Genomic DNA, 21,714 nt, shown 5'->3' with positions numbered 1-21,714 from the left:
CTTTTCCATATTAAAATAAGCCATACAGCAGTCTAAAACAACCAAACTCTAAAAATATAATTTTTTAACCAATGGATTTCGCCATTCGAAATCATTATATTTCGTCTATATGTACCAAATACTATCAAATTAAGCTAAAATAAAGTTAAAAAAGAAATGGTACCCCAAGACGAAGTATAACCCTTGAATCTTCCAGAACGAGTTCTTCCAAACGTTTACTTATTTCTTGGATCCCAGCCAAAGAAGTGATCCAGAAATCAAACTATCGTGAGATCAGAGCTGATAAAACGAACTCTAAATCAAAAGCAACACTGGACTCGGGGTAAACTTCGATCCTAATACCGAGAAAACAGCTAGATCACCTTGAAACATAAATGAATCACATTTAGAGAAAGGCGTGGTCATTGCTATTTTTTCTTCGTTTTTTTTTGCATCTGAAATGGTTCAAAGTTCAGAGGGCGGTTCACGTTCGACGGTGCATGCAAATTTTGCGTTCGATTCGATGAACAAAGGCGCACCTTCGCCTGCTACGTATTGCAGACTGCATAGAGAGTTGCCAGACCAGAAACAATTAAGCTCTCGGTTATCTTCCGCGGCCACGCGGCTCGTCCAGGCACAGGGGTTCTCATTTCTCTTTTACACGATGCCCCATCGAACTTAGGCATTTTAAATATTAAGCATGTAGTAAAGCGACGGTCCATCTATGAATTGACTTTGGGAGCCTCATGCGACGAAATATGAAAAACTTCGGCGATCTTCGCCTCCCTTGCATTGCTCCACAGTATGGAGAACAGGGGAGCAATAATTTTGTTCATGTAAGATTTTTAAACGATAAAGTAGTACTTTTTTATACTTTCATTTTCAAAATATTTTTTATACAATTATACATATTGATACAGAAACCAACATTGCGAATCAATTCTTCAACAATTAAATAATTCATTTTTCTGAATTTAAAATTCAATAATTTTTTATTTTATTTCATAAAAATGTTTTTTTTTTAAGTAAAATTAAAATTAATATGTGTAGATGATGGTATCATGCAATTTATTACTTGATGCAAAGTTGATTCCAAAATTTTTCACCGAATGTTTAGTGCTTTAATTTGCATACTATTTTTATAATGAATCAGAATATATTTTTAGATTACATTTGCATTCTATTTCTATAATTAATCAGAATTCAAATCATATGACTCGTCTAGATTCAACATATTTTCGTCTGAAAAAATTATGTGGCTCACTCTTCTCGCAAAATCTTGTGACTTTTTGGGAACGCGAATCGTGCTTCTTTATGGAAATACGGTAAAGGTGGTTTCGCGACATTTTTTAGCAACACAAAATGTTTACTACTTCATAAAATTTGTTGTGTACGCCTTTTCGAAGCAGGGCGATTTAAATCTGCTCGTATTTGACCCGCAGTTACATTTTTATTTGTTACAACTCCAAAAATTTACGATGTATTTCTTCGCATCAATTTTTTATTTCCTCCTTCGGGATGATTCTTACATATGAATCACCTAATCGATTAAATTAATAACCACATGATATGATCTCAATGTATTGTTACAGCAATGTTAAAGAATCTTGTATCTTCATAAGCATATGAATAATCGTAATTAATAATTTCTTATTAATAAATAATAATTATTAACTTATAACTTATAAATAATTAATAATTTCTTTTACAGAACATTTGATGTAAACTAATATAACCAAAAAATTATACACTATTACATTGAAATAAAAACTATACAGTAATTACATAGTTGAATAATTGAAAGAAAAGGACTGAAAGTAGGAAAGATAAGGGTTTTCTCAATCAAATATTGTAATAATAATGCAAGTAAATATCGATTATTACGTCAAATACCGTAATAATAAAATAAAACGGAAAATTTGAAGATATCAATAAAGCGAAAAAAGCGAAATCGAAGTAGGAAATCATTGTCCCAGTCGATAACAATCGATAATGATAAAGAGTGTATAAAATTTATAAAGGAATTACGGAAATTTCGATGACTTTAATATTATTTTTTAATATTTACTTTGTGAAATTCGATCACAGTCAAATATCGAAATTAGATCTTGGTCCACGCTCCATTGAAACGTATTCTCTTTTACTGTTAAAACAACTTAGAGCAATCATTAAATTATTTAGAAAATGTTTGCATATCGCTTAGAATTTTCTTAGGTTGTATTTAAAGCGTGTTTAGTTTAATTAAGACATTACCAACAATCACATAATCCTTACATCTGTCCACTATGTACAAATATTCTATCTTCAAATTGTACTTACGATTAGACTAAGCATTTAGAGTCATTTTATAATACTCAAACAAAAGTTCTATAGTTTACAACAATAACCAGTGGAATGCAACAGATACTTTTATTCCAATGTTACAATATATTATTTCTACAATATATTTTTAAAATATAACATATTATATAATTTGTTACAATTAATTCTTTTTTAACAAGAGTACAAGAGTAGTTAACGGTAAAAATTGAATATGTAAACATAAGTCCACCATATTAAATAAGAAAATTTGTGAAATATAAACAGGATGTTATACGAGGAAATATTTCGACATTTGGCTTTTTTTATTTATAATCTTAAATACAGCATTTACCTAAATAGATCCTAAATAGTTTAAATAGATCCAGCATTTACCAAGTAAAACGTTGGTTGAATTGAACAATAGAAGTATAAAACACATTTATGTCCACAACCACCCTTTATTCTAGAATAAATTACTACGTAGAATCAGTCGAACTTTTTCACAAGCAAGCCTTACTATATCAGCTGTCGAAATACAGCTATATAATGTATATATATATATTGTGTATATATATATATATATATAATTATTATGCGTCTTAAGTCTAAAGTTGGCTGTGAAATAATACAATTAAGTCTTCTGTCGAAAAAAAAAAACGGAGTTACTTTTCGAACAACTTAATATCAAATATCAATAACATTTTTAAACTAATTAAAGTCGCATCCGTCGCATATATTTAAACAGAAATCTTTCGAATATAATAATTTGGCTACCCACTGTAAAATAACCAAAACCGTATCATATCACGTCAGAAACCGCAAAGACACAAGAAATTAAGCCATTAGTGATTGAACTAACCTCTATATTTTGACTCTATTATTGCCGTAATTTTATTAAGTCGTGACTAATCAGCAATCAGCGCTGCGATTGAAAATGGTGGTAATGATTTTATAATTGAAACGAGGAAAGTGGAGCGAGTCGGTGCTCCATATAAAGACGAGTGGCGCGTGGCAATGGCCCGAGGCACGATGCAAACCTTGCGTGTCACAAATTGCTTCTGCTCGTTCGAGATTCAGTAGGTACAGTCAAGAGCAAATCTGGCTTCCCTAGGGAAAATATGAAAACAAGAAGTCGAGATCGTCTATTCATGATAACTTCGGAATCTGGAGATCTATGGGTACAGAAATATAAAGATTTGGCGGAGAAATTTTATCGAGAAATTAGTGGATATGAGAATTTGTGATTTTAGTGATTTGGGTATGTAAGAAATTGTGAATGCAATGATTTAGTGATCTAGGAATTTTAAAATGTAGTAATTTGTAGACCTTGAGACTTTAGAATCTAGAAATTTCACGATGTAGGAATTTAGAAAAAATAAAAATTTGTGTATGTAGCAAGATGGAAGTTTAGAAATTTGGAGATGACGGAATTTGAGGATGTAAGTAAGGTTGAGGAAATTTGGGCATTTGAGGATTTGGAAACTTCAGAGTTTGGGGACCAAAGAATTTGAAAACGTAGCAATTTGGAGACTTTGAAATTTGAGAATTTAGAGACTTAACGATCTATGAATTTATAAACATAAGAATTTTAAAATTTATTTGCTTAGATCCAGAAATTTGGAAACAGGAATTTAATAATGTGGGAATTTTGGAGTGGGGAAATTTAGGAAATTGAAGATTTTGGGTATCTAGGAATTTGAGAGCATAGTAATATAGATTTGTGGAATCAGGGATGTGAAAGTCTAGAAATTTGAAGATGTAAAAATTTGAGAATGTGGAGCTTTCGGAATGGGGAAATTTGCTAATTTGGGGATTTGGAAATTTGAAGATTTAAAAATTTAAACTTTGAAAAATTTTGACCTCGAATCGATTTTAAATCCAAAAATGTGGCGATCTACGAATTACTATAAGAATTTATGAACCTAGGGATATGAAGATTCAGAAATATAGAAATATAGAAATTTGCGACTCTGAAAATATAGAGTAAGGGAATTTAGAAATTTGAAAATTCGAGAATTTGAAAAACTTAAGAAACTAAGAATTTTGAAATACAGAAATGTAGGAGTTCAGAAAGTAGAGAATATGAAGGTTTGTGAAATCAAAAAATTATCAAGTTTATGTTGCGTATGTTCTTATTCAACAGTCTACGTTGCTCCCGAGTGTACATCGAGCCATTCGCACGCTTACTTATTTACTTGTTCACTTCGGAACATAATAATACGACGCCTTACACGGTGCACCACCACCGGCAAATCTCTGTGTCCGCAACCTCGGCGTAATGGCAGAAAACGCGTATTTCTTTGGAGCGAATTTATTGCCTACGATCTGTTTCTATCGTCGCTTCTTTCCCTCATTTGTCCACGAGCAGCTGTTTCGTTGACAGAAAACAATATATTTGTTACGATATCGTTTGATACTTCTTTCTGTAACCACGCTTTTTGTCACACGATCTAAGAAACTGATACGCTAAGATAATTTTATTTAATTTATGGCATGATTTCTCGAGTAATCTAAGGTTAAAATTTGATTAACCATTAACATTGATCCAATTTATATGTAAAGTGGAATAATTTCACGTTATATTTTTAGATAAAAATGTTACAAAAGATTAAGAGTTTGTTTTCAGCAAAGTAGTTATTAAATATGAAAAATGCTACCATTTTTATTTAAATAGTTGCAAAGAAGAGTATTTATTGTCGCTTAAGTATACAAAATTAATTAACATTAAGTATACAAAGTTAAATACATATTAACTTACAATATATTGCAAATAACAATAATTCATTACTTAATAATTGTAATGAAACACTTCTTCATTTGATTTTCATACAGGTAACATAAGCTATTAATTTTTCATTAAATTTATTAGATTCGAATAATCAAAATAATTAATAAAAATTTATGGTTGTTCACTTTTTTTGTTTTCTATTACGAATATTTATTTTCCTCTATTTCTTCATATCAAAACTTTGAATACTACTATTTAATAAATTTGAATCATTTTTATCTAAAATTACATTTTATTACATTGCAGAAGCATAATGTACAGTGGATTGGTTAAACAATTTTCGAGACGAATTTGATCAAGAAAGTATAAAATAGTACACATCCGTATTTAATGACACAGTAAATCAAACCAACTATTATAGTTCCCTTTCATTTCTTCCGACGTGTTATTTCCGGTGCGAAGACTATGATATTATCGTCTTTTGGCGATGCTTCACAATGATTTCTCGCTGTATTATATAAGTATGTTTCCAACTTTTACTTAAATCGTACCTTCTGGGCTAAATTCCGGTCGACTTAATTGAAAAAAAAGCAAGAAAGAACGCTGTAGAGTTCAAGAAAGTGCACGCTATACAGTGTGTTCGATGACGAATTCAATTTTGTTCAGATATTGAGCAGATTATCCTACCATACATGCGCACTACAGATTTGTTTGTCTTATTTAAAAATTTAAGGACTCAGAGATTTAAAAATTTAGAAATTTTAAAGGTTGAGAATTTGGAAATTTGGTGATTTGGGGATTTAAGAATTTGGGTACTTAAAAAATGTGAAAAATGGGAATTTGAAGATTCTGTGGGTTTAGAAATTTCAGCTAGCTCATAGCTCCCATATCTTATCAAAGAAATAAATTCTAAATTAAATAATAATATTATCGAAAACATTACTTGCTTTTTAAATTAACATTATTTATTATTCTTTCTTCCAAAACAAGTCCACTATATTATAGAATTTTTCTTCGAATTAATTTTTTAAATTCATTATTATCGTTATCAGTAAGACTTCAAACATATATTTCCCTTTAGAATTAATAAAACGCTGTGTTAATTACATTTACAGTGTAACTAGATAATTTAATATAGAAGCTTTGCGATTACACCTGTACGGTATGATTTTTAGTGTACCTTTTGATTGCTCTTCCTAAGAAATGGTGCTTCTTTTGACATCGTGCCTAAATTAGGCAATTTACGCAGACTGAAGCTGGTGAATTCAACCACTTTGCTTCTTTCGGTTGCTAAACCATGCCTGGTCATTAGTACTGGCAACCGAAAAAAGAAACGACTGCAGGCGGCAGATTTTGTTTATCGCGGTTTAGCTCTTCTATATTTGACCATGCAAAAAAGGGTATTCCATGGTTTATTAACCGTTTGAGTGAAGCGCGATAGCGCTCCTCTAGTTGTATGCCACAATTGCGGGAAGCACGATAGCGCTTCTCTTGTTTAATGTTAAAATTGCAAAAATAGTGACTGCGCTCCTATTTATTTTCTCAGTTTGGTGTGAATTTAAGCTGGTTGCACTAGCGAAGCATATGATGTATCGGTTTACAAGTAAAAATAAGTTATCTACTTTTATTAATTTTTTTTTTATATATACTCAAATTCCGCACTCAAAGGGCTAATATTTTTTGACGCCCCCTATCTCAATCCGAAGACAGTATTTGATTAAAATATCGATGATCAATAGAGTGTAGGACAGATTAGGACTTATTAACCTTTTCGCTATGAAATAATAAATTGTTAATACCTGATAATGATATTTTCTACATCACTACTGAAATAAGGATAAGGTGAAGTGGAGTAAGTTCGTAAACGGGGCAAGTGCGTATACAGGCTATTTTTATTACAATATGAGCGAAATTTTTCCCCTTTTATATCCTTTTATATTTTTATTAGAATATGAGCGAATATCCCCTTTTATATTTCAGCTAAGAGTACTTGTTTGCAGCATAGAGTACTTGCACAATGCAGTAAAAAGCATTTTATAGCAGATTTATTAATAATTCTGCTCTTGCCCCATTGCACATGAAATAAAGTTTCAAAGTATGTATTTAACTTCAAGTTACGCTCTTACAATTTTCGGGGAAAGTGCAGAGTAGTTGACATTTTAAACAATTTCCTATCAAAATCAAAATGTACAAGGAAAATAATTAAGGTCTTAATTAATATTAATTAAATAGTAGTAATTGTGCAAAGCGTTCGATATCGACAGCTTTAAGTATTTACGAGGTGCGATCATTAAGTTCCGGGATTGTGTCTGCTTTGACCTGACCGCCAGGTTTGTACCTTGCTGCGTCCATATTTAAAATTACATACAACTATGATTTGTGATCAATGTTTTAAAATAGAAATTAAAACTTGTAATTCCTCCGATCAATTTCATAAATTTGTAAAGTATTTTGAGTCAATAATGGAACTTGTAACCTTAATTTTGTCGTTAAAAGTACCAAAATTTAGCGCATAAGGAACACATCTAAAGATTAATATATTTTTTTGATAATTTTTTTAACTTGGTAAGGTTGCTAAACAGGAGAGAAAAATAGTCATGAACTTTCATATATTAAAATAATAAAAATAATAATTTAAAGAAAAATGCATTTCTACACAATTCGTATCAGCTCTTGTCAATATATGCGAAATATTTTCCCAATTCAAACTGTAAAAGATGTAATCCTTTTTTTCAAATAGTATACATACAAGTAATTAACCTTCATATAATTTCTTGCTCTTCTATGGCTTCTTTGCCCTCGTTTTAAAATATCAGTCACTAGAAGTGCAACCGTAAAAAAATCGTATGATATATAACCGCAAACAATAATCTTCAAAGAAGAGAATCGTCAATCTGTTCACAAAAAAAATGTCGAACAATATATTTAAGTATGTATACCTACTCCGTTAAAGAAATATGCAACTAATGTTAGCGATGGAAGTCATTTATCATGGATAAAATAATGATCCTTCAGCATCAGAAAAACTGGTCAACGCTAATACGATAAAAAGTGAACCCAAAATGCAAAATAGCGAAACGGTTGTCCCATTGCAAGTTCATTCACAGCTGTGCAAACCAGGAGGAAAAGGATCCTTTATGTTAGCGTAGATATCCAGGACGGGTCTCAATCGCCGTCTGCTAAATGGCGGTCAAGTTAATCAGCTTAGGTCGACGAAATCTCTTTTCTCTCGTGTCCGTTGCACTTCATTCTGGCTCGATTATACATCCCAAAGTCCGTTGACATTTTCGACAATGACCGTTTGTTGGGGAGTTAGCAATAATAGGGTGGTTGTAAGGAAAAGTCGTTTGTTGATTCTCTTTTCATCTATACATAATCCTTTATTCCGTGAATGCACAGAATAATAATTTCATAATTCTGTTTACCCTTTATGTGCCAAACTTAAATTGTGCATTAAGTATAGACATTTTATGTATGAAAGGTGTTAGAAACGTAAACTTTATGGAAGTGTAGAAGTAAATTTTGTAGAAGGATATGAAAATTTGTTTTAACAAAAGTATAATATTATTTCTAGATCTATTTATCAACAAGGTATTGATCAATTATTGATAATTACTGTAGGATCGCCAATCTTTGAATTTCTATAATTACTCAAAATTTGGGACAAATTAGTGCGTTATAAGTCACGCACTTTCTTTATGCAGGATGAATTAGTACGAGTACATTGTACAATAACAATTGTAATTATTTTTTCTGGAAAAAAATTAAAAATAGGCCAATATACTCAATAATTAACAATTTAAAGACGAGTATTATATAATTTAGAAAGAAAATTATTAATAAAATTATTACTAAAATTAACAGATAATAACTATTGTTATTACATGAAAAATATTTGAAAATAATAAAACAATTAACATTATGCAATTGCAAAAAAAAAAATAATAGACTATTAATTATTAATTAGACTCCAAAATTATAACGATTGATCGGATTTTGCACAATAATTGGCAAATTATGTAACAGATATTGATCCTTTTTTTAGGGCAGGTATAAAAACAATGATTAATTATTTCAATCATGTAAAATTGTTTATTTATGGCTGAAGGTCAATGAAAAATTATGTCTGTAATTAATACAATAAAGTTCTTAATATTATAAGTGTACATTGAATTGAATTGTTCGGAAATAGTGAATAGCAAATACACTTAATAATAAAGTAAAAATGTTATATAATAATATTCTTAAGGGGTAACACCACTCTAGGATTTTCAAAAAGACGATTTTTCTTTTTTTTGGCTAAAACGATACTTTAGGGTCTTAAGAATGGAATGCCGTTTGATTAATAGTAGAAAACAAATTTTAAATGGTTCAATTATCAATTTTGCCGCAGCGCCTCAGAGTGCGCACTGAGTACTCACGCGGAATGCTGCAATTCATCGCTTTCGTATTATTGTTATCATTTAAAATAATAAGTTTAGTTGTTACCTACAAAACAAACAGAAGTATCCAGAAAGCTAGAGAAGGTGGCAAACACTGATCTGGATAGCCAAATGTATGGTACAGGCATTGCAAACTAGCGGTGAACAGAGAATTTAAGGATTAAAATATTCATAAAACTTCAAACGCGTTTTTCTCGAAATCAGTTTCTTCATACTGGGAGGACGGATTTCTCGGTGACTACTGCATAGATTGAATTGAAATTTTTACAGTAGCTTCACAACAATATTGTCTTTGGAAGTACGTAGCCGTTTTTTGATTGAATGTAAACTTTTTTTTTTTATAAACAATTTAGTGCTCATTTTTCATGCAAAAAGTCGATTCATTCCTTAAAAAACGCAAAAACGTAAAACTAATGTTATTCTTTTTGTTCAAATCACATTATTGGTAATTCATTGTGTGCAATGTTTCTTTCGAGTTACTTTTTCAATTAGTTTCGACTTCTTTCGTTTTCATTGATGTCATCAATTTTTATTCTAAAAAGAGTTCGTTTTGTACCTTCGTTTGCTTTTTGTTTTCTACCTTTTGTTTCTTTTTTCTGCTGTATTACAAAATAAGCCTTATTTGTTTCAAAATAATATCTACTTGTTTATTTTTTGATTTGCAATAATTAGTTATTTACATTATTTACAAAATTTTACCATAACACATTATGTAATTATATTCATACCTAATAATAATACTCACCAATAATTAATACCCTTAAATACCCTTAATTAATACCCTTAAATTAGTTACTGTACCCTTTCGGTCAGGCACTAGGAAGTAGGGAGATTATTCTAGCACCTTGTGCTCCTTTATACATTTTCAGGTGAAGTAACTCATTTTCATAAAAATCATGAAATTGATTTTTTTCTTTAATTTTTGCACCATATTTTATACAGAAGTAATGATTGTATAAGCCATTGCACTTCTTATTAATTAAGAAGATCCAAAAATCATTGGCTATTACATTAAAATTTTTACAAGTTATGTCCATTTCATAATATTGAAAGCCTATACATTTAGGTACAACACGTGGGTCGTAATAAAATATAATTGAATCTCGAACAAAAATATTTGGGTTATGGAAACATAATTAAATTTTGTTAAGAAGCATTATATCATATTTTTTACAATTTTAAAAAAGGGGTCAATCATTATATAGGAATCAATATCTGTATACGATTATAATTATATACATATTATCATTATAAATATTATGCTACAATTGTGATGTAAAATTGTTAGAACACAGATGAGAAATAGTCTGAGAAGTTATCAAAGTTCCTAGTAAAACATTTTAATAATCAGTGCACTCAGTATCACCATTACCGCCGAGCGGAAAATATGGATTTAAATTTCCACATTTTATAAAATTAAGATAAAGTAGCCAGTGTCACCCATCTTATTGGTCTGCGAAAGTAATACAACTGGTACTTAGCTGGTTAGGTGATAACTATAACGGTGAATTGTATTAGCCAAGTTCGGTTTAGTACTGAGTTAATTTTTGGTTTCCGCATAAGGTTTGGTTTAATGCAAAATAATTTAATGCAGTGAACACTAGCGTTAAGAACTCATTTTATTCGAAACTTTGTTATACATCTATTATATGTTTCGAACAAAAATATCTGACATATTTTACTAGAAAAGCATTATTTTTTTAAATAGTATCGTCGCTCTAATATAAAGCATTAAAAAACTATTACTTCTCTAATATACTAACATTACTTTTCCAATACAATAGCATTTTGTAACATAAAGCATCGAGAAAGAATGACATTTTTAGGAAAAGTCATTGTATAGAGGTTAACATCTATAACCATTACTCTAATTAGATTTCAACACGAAGTTTCGGTGTCAACGTTAATTTTAAACAAACTGTATTTGGCCGACTCGACTGTTTCAATAAATGCGACTGGTGCGACTCGCTTCACTAAGCATAGAGTTAAACAAACAATTCTGAGAAGCTTAACATCAGTCCAAGCAATGGATGTATTCACAATGATTGGCATATATCTTCACGCTATTCACTTTGCACGCTAAAGGATTTTCGTATGGGGCTACAATGCAGAACGAAAGGACCGACGATGTTTCTTCGTCTTCTTCGACCGTGTTCTTGCGGCCCATTTGGAAAAAGAGGCACAGTCGTTAATCCTCCTTACTCGTCCCAAGCTGCTATTCGAATCTAAGCCGGATAGAAAACAAACGTCAGAGCCGTGAGACTCATTTGAATGGTCATTTATATATTGAAAGAAGCAGTCTTCTCGATCCGCGAGAATAGGTCAATCCTTAAAGAGAACGAGAGTGACCGATGGAATCTCAGATGCATCGCAACGCGCGTAGGTCAGTCAAGTATAAATTGTTTTGTAGCAATCAAGAATACAAATGTATAACAGTTTGAGAAAATTAATGAACGTGTTTAGACTCACTTTGCATAATCGGAGATACGAGTTGGTGAAGGTGTCATGCCACAAATTAATTATTTCAGGCAAGGTTGATTTATTGATTTTTAACTGCGATTCACTGTGAACTAATATTCGTTTGTACGAAAAGACTTGTTTGTTAATACTATGTCAAATTTTGGTAATATTTAATGCTGGAATACGATTAGAAATGGTTTCTTAAGATACGATTATAGTTTTATCATTCTTTCTCACACGTTGATATAAAGTTGGTTATTATGTGACTGATGCTTAATACTGGTATTTATTTTTGAATTACCACCACTTCGCAAGTTTCTTCCATTGACAATAATACGTGTTTGGGTGTAAATTATATGTTATCACTTTGTATGTTACTAATCTTCCGACATAAAATATTAAAATTTCTGTTTCCAAATTATTCAACTTTCAGATTCCTTCCAAGTTCCAAGTTGATACCAATTTTCAAATTAACAAATTTATAAATTGAACAGTACTGATATTTTTGAAATTTTTCACTTTCTGATATTCCAAATTTACAAATTTTCATTTTTTTTCAATTCTCAAATTTCAAGATTCTTAAATTTTCCAAAACCCCACATTCGCAAACTTTCAAATCTATCAGTACCTACACCCTTGGGCAAAAAGATAGCGCATGTGTTATCATTATTCCACCCCCACCCATTTGTCTTTGTTTTTTTACTAATCTTTCTTTCTTTAAATCATGGTAGTAAAATGAAAATGTCAGTAAAAGAAAATTCGTTTCCATTTCTTCGAAGACAAATGGGTGGGGGTGGAGTAATGATTTGGGCTGGAATTTAAACGGAATGGATACAAAGGCAAAACAAATGTACAGTTTCTTCAAGGAAATATGAATTATCAAAAATATATAAATTTACTCTCAAAACAAAGTATTGAACACGCACTACGAATTACCACTGATAAATTTATTTTTTAACATGGCAATGCTGCAATTCTCCGAATTAAAGTCGAAGAACAATTTTTTCAAAGAGAAAACGTATTGGTTTTACTGTTGCCCGCACGCTCCCTGGACCTGAATATTATTGAAAATTATTGGGGAGAACTAGCACGTGCTGTATATAAGAATGGAAAGCAGCATGATAATATTAAACAATTAAAAGAAGCTATTAAGATAGATTGGGATAGTTTGCCACAAAATACAATTAAAATGTTATACAAATCCTTACCAAAGCGGGTACTCGAAGGAATAGAAAATAAAGGCGGATTATTATTATTATCATATCATTATTAACTTCTTCTGCTTGCTCAAAAACCTAGCAAGGTCAACCATATTTACTAAGAAGTTCCTTCTCTCTGCCATGTAACAATTAGGATGGTATGTATTACATTAAAAAATTCTAAGTAGTTTTCAAGAAATTAAAGATAGCACACATGTGCTATCTTTTTGTCCAAGGGTGTAAATCAACTTCCCAAGGTATAACTCAAGTGATTAACTTCTAAAATTAGACAGCATTCAAATCTACAAATTTCCAAAACGTGAAATTAAAATATTCTCAAATTTCTAAATATTCCGTTTTTATTCCATATTTAAACAGTTTTCATTGTTTGCAAACATTTGTATGCTGTATAGGATGGGTTAAGAATAACATATTCTGAAAAACACTTCGAAAACAATAGAGTGAAAATTTATATATATCTGTATCGTTCTACAATCAACAAGTTCTACAATTTTTTAAATAATACTAAATCCGATTTTCACAAAATAGTTCATTTAATAAGCTTATTACAAACCAATAACGAAACAAAGAGAACTAATAAAAAAACAGTATGTAAAAATGCAAAGTATGTGCGCTGTCATTAGATTATTTATCGTTAGGTTTATTTTCACCGTATTATGGTCAGCCATTTTCGAAACCTTTCAATTTGCTTGAAGAAGGATAACACTTTCTCGCGCATCAAAAACATTGCTCTTATATCGATTCGCTACAATCGATTGCCTCTCGACGTAACGCATTTCTCTGAAACTTTCTCGAGATATGAAAATACGTAAGGAGGTGTAGCCAAAGCGTCATCGCGGAAGAATTTTTATCGAACGCAAGACCTACGACGATCCGTCGATGACAATCGAGGACGAGAATGACTGCGACGCACCGTTCATTCGCGATAAATATAAAAATGCAAATGCGAATGAAAGAGAGGAGGTAGAAGCTCGCGATCGTAAACCGGCACGATGCCAACGGAGACGTGCGAGAATTGCAACTCAAACATAATGGCGGTTCGAAGAAGGACGAAGAGGTGTTGCTTGGTTCGGTAAGGTTCACCGGGCTACCGCGTAATCATACTTGAAAACCGGATTGAAAATGCAAACTGTACTTTTACCAGAGATCTTACCTACATCCAGGGATACTTATGAGGAAAGAAAATTACTTGTCCAATTCGTTATCGATAACATTGTATAATGAAATACCATTATATTTAAATCCAATGAAGATTATTTTCAGTGATCAATTTTTTAATAAGTTAATTTACTGCTTTCTTCGTCATAAGGACTTTGTTGGGTTTTCCTATACTATAATCGTGACGTTTGTTGATGATAATTCATAAACAAAAATATGATTCTAGCAATATTGTAATTAACGTTACAATGTTGTTACTACTCAATTTTGAATGTTATTATAGCTTTGATAATTTAATAATAGAGTTAATTTAAAGCAATGTGATTTATTTGATATTGAGGGTTAGTTTTCTATTGTTCTTGTATACTTTAATGAAGGATCGATTTTTTAGAAAACAGAATAATTTTATAATAGTCTTCCAGTAGCGTTCCAATAGCTTTTAAAAGTCGAGAAGTTTTATAGTTAATTCATTAATTCTATTATTACTAATAATGTAAGCCCAATTATATAATGATTTGTGTTAATGTTAGAATTAGAATTTGCTATTAAAATTGAAAATGCCTTAATTCGTCTTTAAATGTCGCTTTTTAAAATTGATAGATCTCTTGAAAGTTTTAAGACTTTAATTGAAGGAACAGAACAAAGGTTATAATGTTACAACTAATATTGAGTACTCAATCTAATAAATAATTAACTAATATTATCAGTTTGAATAGTATTCATTTAACATTCCGTTATAAAAAAATTAACAAAAGCTGTAATAAAGATTCAGAATGATTTTAGTAACTATATTTACAGTAACAGTGCTGTAACTTCAATTGCTATTACTTCTCCCATTGACATTTAAAGTAAATATATCAATTACTGACCACGTCTCCGTGCTCAAACAATAATTTATTCTATTTTAATAAAAGCAATAAATAAAATGAAAATTTAATAAATTGAGAATTTGACAATTTGGACATTTGTAAATTTTACTAATGAAAATTATTGGAAATGATTTACTTAATTTGAAAATTTACAAACTGTGTAAATTAAAAATTGAAATTTTATAAATTAAAAAATTGTTAAATTTACTGTATATGTCCTTATCAAAGTGAAGCCTACGTTGCATTCTAATATGCATTCAGAGGGTCATCATTTTAAATAATTTTAAGAATTTCGTATTGCAAGTATGTATCAAGAATGAAAAGTATTAACTTTACTTACTTTAATTTTCCTACTTCCTAATTCATTTTAATAAATGCAGAATTTGTGTGTGATACGATTATGAATTCGTTCTGTACTAAATACAGTTTCGTTGCGACAATATTTTTATTTAGTAAAAAGTACACGAATGTATAAAAATGGAATTTGAAAATTTGTTAGAACAGGCGTTAAAAAAGTTACACGTAATTAACACATTGACCGAAGACCAAATCGATTATTCGGAGAAAAATAAAACCGACGCGACGTGACAGTAACCCAAAGTGAAAGAGCGAAAACATTACTTTCGTGCTAAAAGAGATAAAGTTCAAAGAATTTGGGACTTAAAAGAATCTGAATAGTAGTTTACATATTTCGGTTTGAATGTTTAGGTACTAAAATTTTACCGTTTCTCCGAGGTATTTGAGGTTATGTATCAAATAGCTTCCTTACGGTTCAATCGTTTAATGTTGATTCACTGCTTTACACTAACGATAACTAATACGTCTCGTGCGATATTTTTCTCTTAAATTAGTTGCACGTTAATTGTTTGATTACAGTCACCGAACAACCGGGAATTTCAAATTGATGAGTGATAAACGACAAAGTTAGCTGGCGATCATTACATAAAAAATTATACTTCGTTTGAACTGGCTTATGATACGCCATGCAATGCGAAAATAGGGTGACATGAAGCAATACTTTGTGTACAATAAAGGGACAGGCAAACAAACAAGGGCGGTATATTATTTGAGATGTTCAAAGGAGTATTCCCTTCAGGGAAAGAAAATCGATTCTATATCCTTATACATTGACCTATGCTTTTTCTTTCTTACGTATTTACTCGCGTTCATATTTCGAATCATTCAATAGTTGAAGATAATATTAATTGATTAGTTGCAAATTAATGTCTGTAGCAATAAGAAATATTATTTTGAATTTTTTATTCATATATTTTACCTATTTCACTTTTATAACAAAAGTTCTGCAATGAGTTTCTTAGTTTTCTTTTTATATTGGTTCACTACAATGTATAAGTGAAAGTAAAAATTACTAATAATAAGTAAGAATAAACTGGATAAAAATTATAAGATTAAATTTTATATTTTTATATACAATCAAAGAATTGAGTTTAGATATCATTTCCGCCATAGTGGCTAACTAAGACCGCAGTGGTTAACTTTAAAAGTTGGAATAGTTTCTGTTCTTAAGAATTAATTTTTTGCACCTTTTTTACATAAAATACAGACTAACTAAATACATCTGGTCCTTTAAAACAAAGTATTAGCTAAAAATGCTGAACATTAGTATCTCTGGTTTATAGATGTACATTTATAACAATTTTCAGTTACCAAATTTGTTTAAATTAATATTATAATAAAAATGATAACCAAATGTTATAAATATTAAACATCAAATACAATAAAACATTGAAATATAAAAGAATAATAATAATTCCTTAATATTTAATTAATAACATACGATTACAAACTGTAAAACAAGTTTAAACAATTAGGTCTACGTATCGTTACGTTCTGTTATACAATTGATGAATAATTCTCTGTATACATTGAGAAAACAATTAACTTGTTATATAACAAAATCACAATAACATATATAAAATTTATAATCAAATTTTTGCGAAAAATGTGACAGAGGTTTTTAGCTAACTCAATATTAAAATATTAATAAGATAGTACTTACGTTTCGTGTTAGGTTACGTACTGCACCAGCAGTTATGTGACACCCTGTATATACAGCACATATCGTGCCAGTGTACTCGGAGGTTCCTGCACTCGGCGCCGATCGATATTCAACCGAACAAAAAGTTCGAATTTGTTTACAGTTTAGTAACCCAAATCAGAGAACGGCGCGGCGGTCCGCCATACCGCCACCCTTTCTCCCTCTTTGCACCCTTTTCGCTGGCATCCCTACGAAGTCGTCGTTTCCTACTAACACAAACGTCTCTGTTTCTCTATCGTCATCATCGTTGCAGTTCACGAGCGTGTCACTGACACGAGCTCCACATCGAAAACAAGACCAACACCAACAATAACACAAATGCCCAGCGTCAATCCCGGTATCCCGGAAGCACCACCACCATTGTAACTGGCACCGTGAAGTCCTCGTATCACTTTATTTTTCCCCACTTTTCCCTTGGCCGTTTCGTTCTGTCAGACGAGTTTGCTGAACTATTTGCCCATCCTGGCCCCGAATGCATTTGTCAAACGGTGAAACAAATTGGTAGACAGCTCACAAATACTAGCCCACTGCTTACCACGAGTACTGGTAAACTGCCTTTGACTAATGTGTTGTTCATCCTCCGACACGGCTTATGCACCTACTCCACATTCGACGAATTTTATAACGTGTCCATGCTGATTCGGTCTTTGCTCATTCGTTCTCTGTGATTATACTGTGATTTCTATTTTTTCTTATTATTATGTTCTTGTTGCAAAATGTGGAATAATGTATACAAGGTCATTCAGTACAAGGCGCTTTAACTTTTAGAGAATGAACTTTTTTTTCTTAGACCGATCTTCTTGAATTCAAAGTTTTATATAGGGATTTTTTCTTGGTGACACAGAAAAGAAAAAATAAGTTAAAAATGTACAACAAAAATTTTCGATACGCAGCTATGTTAATAAAAAATGAATTTTAACAGTTTTGAAATATAAAAAATGTGTTCACGGCATAATAGAAAATAAATGCAACAAAGTTTTCATTAATTTAAAAATAAATATTGTTAAATAGATATAGACATTAATACCAATAGTGTCTATTGCCAGTTATTTATTATACCGCTTTTAATATAGATGAGAATATACATATAATTCAATATAGAATTATTATAGTATTTATAATGTTATATGTAAGAACACTATAAAAGATTAGATTTTCATGTTATATTGATGAAACTCAAAAATATGTTTATTAATGGTAAATTTATATAAAAAAAATTTGAATAAAAGGAATGAGATGCATAATATTACTAAAAGAAATCAATAATAATCTAGATGTGGACTCATTGTGGGCTGACAATAAGTTTTGATAGAAGTGCAGTGTACCATATTAATAACCCATGTAATAATAGTATTATTCCTCTACTAATTAGATATTTAAAAAATAGTGACAAAATAAAGATTCATTTCTACTCTGGTTTGATACTTAAAAAATGCAAGTTATGAAAAAATGACAAAGACCTAAGCAGCAAATAAAAATGAAAGAAATTCAAATTCTGAAAAAGAAGAAATAGCAACAGATGAGAGATGACTGTTTTTTTCTTGAGGATCACATCGTTCGATAGGATTTAACTGAAATAATATAAAAGATGAAAGGAAAGCCAAATATTTCCCTACGGTAAGATATCAGCCAATTTTGTCGGTCCGTTTTGTATGTGGTCTGCGGTTTACTGTTTCTTAGGAATTAAATACCGTGACTGACCAGTCCCCTCGTAAAAATTCTATTGATCAACTCTTGTTTGCCTTTGTACTAATACATTCAACTTTCCTCTCAAAATTAATTTTCGTTTTCGTAGGGATTATGAAACCGACAAAAGATAATAGCAGAAGAACGAAAACAACAAATTAATTAAGTGGAAATAATACATGTTTCAATAAACGTATTGATTGCATAAGAGTTACAGTTGTGACATAATATCTTAACTAAGCATGTTTACAAATTATTAATTATTTTTGTTTAATAAATTTGTTGTTTTCGTTCGTCTATTATCCTCTTTATATGTTTATTAATTGTATATTAATATTAAATTGTATATTAATATTATATATTATTAATATGCATGTTATGTTATATTATGTTATATGTATACTTGTTTTAATTATTCGTTAATTGTTTCGTTTATTACGGATATTCATTGAAAATGGCCAAAAGATGATGAGCATTTAAACGTTGGCGTAATTGCAATTTTTTTCTGATAGTGAGAAAATATAAGGTCTTTTAGCTTTATTGGAACTATCACAACATTTAATGTTAATAAACATTAATATTACGGTACTGATGTGAATTATACATATATTGAATTACACACTCAGCAATATTATATCAGTGTTTAATAACTTTAATTAACAATTATATTACTATTTATTCCGCTCTATTAGCTTCTTCTATCTTTCAGGAAATCGTATGAAAGTATTCCTAAAATTTTAATGTCTTAAAATACTATTCCTAATTTATTGTTGTGTCATTTATTGTTATAAAAGAAAACTTTAGGACAACCTAATATAAATAATTCACCTTACTACATTAATCGAAATATGAAATAATATTAGGGGTACAGAAAAGTATTCGAAATTTCTTCAATGACTTCAAAGATTTCAATGAAAAATCGAAGGACTTCTTTTAAGAAGGGAATCGAACAATTGCCTTTACGCTGGCAAAATGCGTTAGAAAATGATGGAAATTATTTTGTTAATTAGCATTTAAGATTTCTTTAGTAAATAAATGTTTTTTGCCAGTAAACAAAATTTTGATTACTTTTCGGTACCCCTAATATATTGCCAAATATTGGTAATAATAGAAGACTGTGGTTAAATACTGATAAAATAGAGACCTAATTAGTGACCGATCGAGATGAAAGGAAAGTGTTATGGAGAAAGAGAATGAATTCGAAATATGAAATCACAGTTGCAGGAATTTACGTGATCAGAGGATACTGATTCATACATATATATGATATAACACAGTTTCAACACTACAGGACACTGCGTTTGATTAACCACATTTTATTCAAAACTGAAAATTAACTCAATACTGAAAATTAATTCAACACAAATGCGACTAATACAGTTCATCGTTATAGTTATTACGCAACCAGCTCCTTAATATGAGTTGTATTACTTTCAATAACCAATGAAATGAGCGATACAAATCTAAATTGATTCAAAGTTAAGTAATATTAAGTTCAAACTTTATTTTATAAAATGTAAAAATCTGAATTCAGAAATTGCTACTTATCCGATGCCGTTACACTGATTCTATTTACAAATGTACAAACTTGCTTATTTTTGTTTGTGTTCCAAACCTAAGTCAAATTGCAATTTAAACAAGTTTCAAGTCGAAGTTAAGCTCTAAATTGAAATTAAGTTTCAACCTAAATAATTTTCAAATCGAAGATAAATTTTAACCTAAATAAGGTTTCGAACCAAAATTAAATTTCAACTTAAATAATTTTCAAACCCAAGTTAAATTTTAATATAAATAAATTTCAAACCGACGTTAAATCTTAATTCAAATTTTCAAACAATTCATTGCAACTAATATCGATAAATGCGATGTTACTTATGGGCAAAAATAATTCAAACAAGAAAACTTCTTATACTATTTCTATTCCTAATACTTTCTAATATTTAATATTTCACATAAATTATACGCGAATTATGATCATCAATCACATCAATCTATATGTTAATTATTATCCATTAACTTGTAACTACCACTTCATCACATAAATATCTTGTTCAAGATTTCCAAAATTTCAGAACAGTCTCGTGAAACTTTGAAAAAGATGCAAAAAGATTGTAATCCTAAGGAAAAAACGTGACACCCGTTTTAGCCACATACAGAAGGCTCAAGTAGCTTGGAATTCGCATCATAAAAAGACGGATAGCACATTTACTCACAGCTAATTTTATTATAACTTACGTGTTATGATACAGCCTGTATAAAATCGATCAGAAGAGACGTTCACGTTGAAGCGTAAATACGCGAGTGGCTGATGCCTAAGCGTTGGATTTTATGACTTATTGACTCTCGTTCGTGTTTACTGGACTTGGTGCGACGGACACACGGCGCCAACGTCGAGAATGCGGCCACCTTTGCGAACCAACGTCCGACGAAAACTCACACATCCGTGACCAAGCACGATCGATCGATCTCCCTCCCGTTTCACCTTATTTTTCTATTTCTTACCACCTTGGTGGACTGGATCATCGATATATCGTTATCACAACTTGATCCGTGAATCTTAATCTATCTTCATATTTATATACTTGGCCGTTAATTCTGGAATATTATGACGCACTTACATCATAAATATAACACGAGAAACGGACCACTGTAACCATAATATTTGCTCTTTTTATAATGTTATTTGTAAGAGAAAATGTAGTAAACTGATTAAGAGAGTGAATGTGACGAAGTGCTAATGCAATAAAGTATGAATATGGCAAAGTATTAATGCGGTGAAGCATTAATGTGGCCAAATATGAACGCTGCAAAG

At 30.5% G+C, this 21,714-nt stretch overlaps 1 long non-coding RNA gene across 2 annotated transcripts; it reads right to left on the bottom strand.

Annotated features, from left to right (window-relative positions):
• Positions 1 to 11,051: 11,051 nt before the first annotated feature.
• On the bottom strand, positions 11,052 to 21,396 carry LOC105663293 (uncharacterized). Of its 2 annotated transcripts, none has more exons than XR_013039415.1 (3): positions 21,138 to 21,396; positions 17,178 to 17,425; positions 11,052 to 11,675 (listed from the first exon to the last, which is right to left on the bottom strand). It is a non-coding gene; the product is annotated as an uncharacterized LOC105663293 (long non-coding RNA). The 2 variants fall into 2 exon arrangements; XR_013039414.1 differs by having other exon boundaries at positions 17,178 to 17,422; positions 21,138 to 21,386.
• Between the last annotated feature and the right edge of the window lie 318 nt (positions 21,397 to 21,714).

The sequence above is a fragment of the Megachile rotundata genome, chromosome 9 (genome assembly GCF_050947335.1).
Source record: "Megachile rotundata isolate GNS110a chromosome 9, iyMegRotu1, whole genome shotgun sequence".
NCBI classification, from domain to species: Eukaryota; Metazoa; Arthropoda; class Insecta; order Hymenoptera; family Megachilidae; genus Megachile; species Megachile rotundata.
The sequence above is the reverse complement of the archived record's forward strand: the minus strand, read 5'-3'. Positions and strand labels throughout refer to the sequence as shown.